This window comes from Lygodium microphyllum, chromosome 21 (assembly GCF_053477565.2).
Source record: "Lygodium microphyllum isolate KBCC chromosome 21, Lygodium_microphyllum_v1.1.10, whole genome shotgun sequence".
In the NCBI taxonomy this organism is placed as follows: domain Eukaryota; kingdom Viridiplantae; phylum Streptophyta; class Polypodiopsida; order Schizaeales; family Lygodiaceae; genus Lygodium; species Lygodium microphyllum.
Genome location: NC_141155.1, coordinates 41,414,698 through 41,421,180, shown reverse-complemented (window position 1 = coordinate 41,421,180; position 6,483 = coordinate 41,414,698).

Genomic DNA, 6,483 nt, shown 5'->3' with positions numbered 1-6,483 from the left:
CCTTTTAGGTTCTTTTTAGAGTTGGCCCTATAGTTTTAAATTTGTGTAAGTACAAATAGTCAATGACCAAAGTATTTTGCTCAAGCCAATTCTCAATTGTTTTAGACTAGGCAAACATAGACAATCAAGGACCAATGTAATTAGCCAAAGTTAACTCTTAATTGTTTTATGTTCTCATCTAGAGTTGGCCCTATAGTTTTAATTTTATGCAAGCACAACCAATCAGGGACCAAAGTATTTTGCTGAAACCAATTCTTAGTTGTTTTAGATTAGGCAAGCACATGTAGTCAATGATGCCAGGAGGCATATTCCATGGTGGATTCCGTGAGGTTTTGCAGTGGATTCCATAAAATTATATTTATTGCCGGGGCTCATACACAAGGTGGATTCCTTGTGCGAAAAGTCGATGAGGATGCCTGTCCTTTTTGGGCGTCTTGTTAATTTAATGTGCAAGTGGGTAATTCCATAGCGGGTGATTCTGCAAAATACAAATTTAAACTAATGGATGTTTATGAGTTTAGAGTGCGCAATCATAATAAACTAAGGTTAGGATTGAGTTCTAACCAATTTATTTATTTTGTAGCTGAAGACTGTTAGGTATTTACTTTTGTCGATTTTATTTTATTATTTTCTAACAATTGTGAATGCTTCAGTTGATGTGTAGAGCAGGCAGCGGTGGCATTGGGAAGCATTAGGTGAGAGCGTGTATTCAAGTTATTTAAAAGAAATTATCATTTTTTATGGGCGCGCATCTTAGGCATGGTGCCAATATTTATTTTGACGCTCTTACTTATTGAAGCTCTTTCATTTATTTATTATTTTGTATGCACATGATCGCACGATTTAAATATTTGTTATTGGACATTGTATTTGGACACAGCCCAAATCTTTGGGCGCCCAATCGCTTTAATTCTTTAGTGGGACAAAAGCTAACACAAAAGCTAAAGCATGCTAATTGTAAATTGGGCTATTTTTTGAGCTTGGAGTTGAATAATATATGAAATACATACTCTGTAGAGCGCTCACACAAGGCATGGGGGGAGATTGCACCCAATGAGTCTTTTGCTTCATATCGTGCAAGTCTTCTCTCTTATTTTTTGTGCAAAAGTAGAGTTATTTTATTATTTTCATAGTTTAGCATTCGATCTATGCACCAGTGGAATTAGAGTGAAGCTGAGATCGAGGGCTTCCAATCGCTTCCCATCTCGTGTGGAACGATTGAGCTCTACAGTCAGTCTCGCAGCAATTCATACAATACTAGCGTGTTCTTGGCAATGAAGAATCCCTTGCTAGGTACTTGGATCGCGAAGAACCGGCCTCTATAGGCGGAGGACCTGGAAAGTTCTCTTAATAACACGTTTTTTTTTCTGAGTTCTCAGACAGAGAGAAGAATTTTTATAAGTTAAAAACTTCATTAAGCTTGAAAAGGCTTAAAGAAAGCCTTGCAATTCCAAAAGTCATCGACGCTTTTTAAATAAAGCTTAACTATTTCCTAAAGCTACTAAGGTTACCAACTATCAAGATTCAACCTCTCCCATAGTGGCTGTTCATACACAGCTAGTCTCAAATGGATTTTCAACTTCCCTGCAAGCCCTTGTTCACACCTGTGGACTGACAGAGTTCAATCTCAATAAACAAGATTGCTACACGCGGACTACATGCATGAAGTATTCACTTGGAAGAAAGTCGTGATATCAAATTCAACATCTGCAAAGAAGAAATACTGCAAAAAGCCATTTAAAAAAGAAGAAGAAGAAATAAGCCTTGTCAACCCAACTTTGAGCTACGCTCATCCCACAAACAAGTTTTCAAGTATGTGAGGTCTTTTGGAATTTTGTAGGATATCCGATCAAACCATGGAAGATTTTATGGCCGAAGGTGATCTACTGGAACCAACGACGGAGCAAAAACTAGATTTGATTATGATGCAGCTTCAAGAGGAACGAAGAGCACGTCAAACTTTACAAGCTCAATTGGCCAATCTGCCACGATCTACCGCTGATCAAGATGGACTGCAATCTGAAGATCAAATACGACGTACGATCAATGCGACACTTGAAGCGCAATCTATTCAGAAAGAAACAAAGATAAGTAAAAGAAATTTCAAATTTCATACTTTCAATGGGTCACGCAATGGAAAGACTGTACTTGCTTTTATCAGTCAATTTGATGATTATTTCCATGAAGAACAATATGCTGAGAAAGACAAAATTAAGTGTGTCACTAATCATCTAGTGGACAGAGCATCCCTATGATGGATTATTGTCCGCAAAAGCATTGATTGTCCTACTACTTGGGAGACTTTCCAAAAGAAATTTTTGCAGAATTTCCTTCCACCCTAATTCCACAAAAAATCAATCAAACAATGGGATCTTCTGCAATAGAGGGATCGTTGTTGTAGAGGGACTGTGAGCCTATTTCACAATATACCGAGCATTTTTGAAATGCTTTATTGCAACTTTGAATGCTTGAAGATGTACTTGAGGCAACCCATAAACGCAAGTTTATGTCTGGCTTACTTGGACATTTTTATGCCAAGGTGAACATGTTCAAGCCAACGACCTCTTGAAGATGCAATTTCCTTGGCCCATGACACTAAAGACAAAATTCGAGGACGAGAGAAGCGACCACAACAATTTCAAACTAATGGTAACTTTGGTTCAAAACAATTCAATTCAAATTTTTGAAGATTCAATCAAAATCATTTCCTTCCATCTTCATTCCGTAAATCATGGACACGACCCCCTACTTTACCATCAAATATAAATCCAAATCCTAAGCCATCTTTCCAGCCAAATTCCAACATTCCTAAACTTCCAGCTATTACCAATAATGTGTCTAAAGCCAAACATATAGTCTATTACAAATGTCATCAACCTGGACATCTAGCGGTGAATTGTCAATCCAAAAAGCCAACTGTTCACATCAACTATTTGGGAGCAATAGAAGATGAATAACATGAAGAAATTCTAGATTTCACAGAAGACGATGACAATATCAATACTACTTCAGATACTTTACCAGGTATGCCAAATCCTCATTCTTTATTAACGATGAAATGTCTTGTGCATAGTAAAGAAAAGACTGTTTTACATGATGATGGGAGCACACACGACTTTATTTCTGCAAAATTGATCAAAGAATTGAATTTACATACTATTTCTACTCATTATCGCATTAAGGCTACATTCTTAGGTAGTAGATACAATGGAACACAAGAAGTGTATGACTTAGAAATTAAAATTGGTCACTATGTTGAACATAGAAATTTCTTAGTTGTGCATTTACAATCTAGTGACATTATCTTAGGAATGCCTTGGCGTCATCAGTATAATCCCGATATAGATTATTCCACGTATTCAATGAAGATTCATTCTAATGGGAAACAAATCACATTACATGGTATGCACACTTTCAATAAATTTCCTTTGCTTAGTCATACACAAGCTAAAGGTGCATTACGAAAAGGTAGCAAATCCTACTTAATGTGGGTGAATGAAATTGAAGCTAAAGAAAATCAAATGCATCCTACGCACGCACGATTTCTTTCACAATTTCAAGATTATTTTGCTACTAACTTACCACTTGGCTTACCACCTATACGTCCCGAAGATCACAAAATAAACTTAATTCCTGGATCACAACCACAATGTAAAGCACCATATAGACATAACCAAATTGAACAAAAAGAAATTCAAGCCCAAGTTGAAGAATTGTTAACCTGAGGACTCATTAGACCCAGTAGTTCTCCATTTGGTGCACCTGTCCTATTAGTGAAGAAGAAAAATAATACCTATAAGATGTACAAACTACAAGGATCTGCAATATTTAGCAAGATGGATCTTAAATCTGGATACCACCAAGTACGATTGGACACATATGATATTTTCAAAACTGCATTTAGAATGCAATTTGGACACCATGAATTCCGTGTTATGCCTTTTGGTTTAACTAATGCACCAGCCACATTCAGTCGTATGATGAATCACATAATTTTGAAGCATCAGCATTGTGTCATTATTTTCTTTGATGACATATTGGTTTTCAGTAAGAATGAGAATGAGCATTATGAACATCTATCCTTGGTTTTCAAATTATTGAAAGAGAATCAATTATATACTAATCCTGAAAAGAGTGAAATTTTCCCAACAAAAATTGAATACCTAGGACATATTGTTTCATCTGAAGGTATTAAAGTTGACCCTAAAAAGATAGAAGCAATTTTGAATTGACCAATACATAAAATGTGCACGAATTACGTTCTTTCTTAGGTCTTGCTAGCTTTTATAGAAAATTTGTGAGAAATTTTTCATTGCTTGCATTACTTTTGATCAAATTATTAAAGAAATGCATTGTGTATCATTGGTCCGACAATCAACAAAAGTCCTTTGATTTACTGAAACATACTTTAACTCATGCTCTTGTATTGCAATTACCTGACTTCAATAGAGCAATTTTCCTAGTAGTCACTGATGCTAGTGGATCTCGAATAGGAGCAGTCCTTATGGAAGATTCCCATCCCATAGCCTACTCTAGCTACAAACTTAAACCCTCTGAACTTAAGTATTTAACTTATGATAAAGAATTGCTAGTTGTAGTACAAGCTTTACGTCAATGGAAACACTATTTAATGGGATCTGAATTCATGATCAAAATTGACTAATAAAGCATTAAACATCTCCTTAGTCAACCACAAACATTTGACCGACACATTCAATGGGCTGCTTTTATTCAAAGTTTTCATCCACTCATACAATATCAACCCGGAAAAGAGAATGTTGTTACCGATGCTTTAAGTAGAAGACCAACTATTCATAATATCTCTGTGATATCTTTTGACTCTCTTCTCCATATGAAAGATACCTACGACTAAGACCCTAGTTTTCAAGACGATTGGAATAAATTAGTTTCAAATAACTAGATTCCAATTGATTCATTGTCTTACGCTGATGGATTTATGTTCTATGAAAAAAGATTATGTGTAACTGTTCCATTTAGATAATTTGTTTTGCATGAAATTCATTGTCTCCCATACCAAGGCCATAGAGGAATTATTTCTACTTTGTGTACACTGATTGAAGATTTTTATTGGCCACACATGGAATCTGATGTATCTAACTTTGTATCTGAATGTTTAATTTACCAAAGAGTTAAACAACACCATGGTAAACAATATGGTTTATTTATGCCTTTACCAATTCCAGAACGACCATGGGAACATATCTCAATGGATTTTATCACTAGTTTGCTTAACACTAAAGTTAATCATGATATGATTTGGACTATTGTCAATAGGTTTAGCAAACAAGCATATTTCATTCCATGCAAGAAAACGTTAACTGCATCTCAAGCTACTCAATTGTTTTTGAAAACTATTTTCACTAATCATGATTTGCAAAAAGTTGTTATTTCTGACCGTGATTCTAGATTCTGCAATAATTTTTAGATTAGTTTGTTTGCTAATTTAGGAACAAAGATTGATTTTTCATCTGCATTTCATCCTAAAACAAATGGGCAAATAGAAGCTACTAATAGTACCATTTTAGATCTTTTGCATGCATAGACAATTTCAAAACCACAAATATGAGGGCAATCCTTTATGTAGTATCCTTGTTTGTGACATTTGAAATGAGAATCAAGGAGAACATTATATATTAATGGTTTTCCTAGATGATTAGTGATGATTAAAGTATCTATGAGATCCTTTGAAAGGCCCACCTCTACCAAAACTTGTAGGTGGTAATGTGGGTTGACAACATTAACATGGCATTGCCCTAGTACCCACTCAATATAGGTTTTGTTTTGAGGTATGGGTGAAGCCACATTAGCAAATGGGGTAGCTCTACTTGGATTGAAATCTTCGCTAGTTTTGGGCCATGGGGGAAAGGACTAGGTCTATTTGAATAGTGATAGTGGCAAGTTGCGTACCATCCACTATCCTTGACTAAGGACTTTTAGGGTAGGATCTTTTGAATTAATGAAAACATGAAGTAATTGTTTGGAAGATATTGAGCTGATGATCCTACCTCCTAAGACTTCCTAGTTTGCCCTCATTGAAGTCCTAAATAGTTCTACTAGGATGCACATGCCATGACACAAACTAATAAGTGCATGATTACCAAACATTGAATCTCAATGAAACATTCCCTCCCAATCAAGGGCTACAATGTGTTTACATTGCAGGTAAGTCTTTCATTTGGAAAATGTGTTAGTAGTGGAGTTGACCTTATTGGCAGTTATGATTGGGGGATGCCATTGAAGGGGGTGGTTCCAACTTAGGGGATGGTTCCTCCTTGTGAGGCATAATTGATTTTCCCACTAGTTTTGGCTATGTACCTCAACCTCCTTCAATATGGCTATTGTAAGCTCTAGGAGTATCCATGAGGGTGGGGACTTGAATGCCCCCTCTTTGGTAGGATAAACTTGCATTTCTTTGAGCGAGGTAGAGGTGCAAATATGAATTAATCTTTTGAGGAAGGTTGC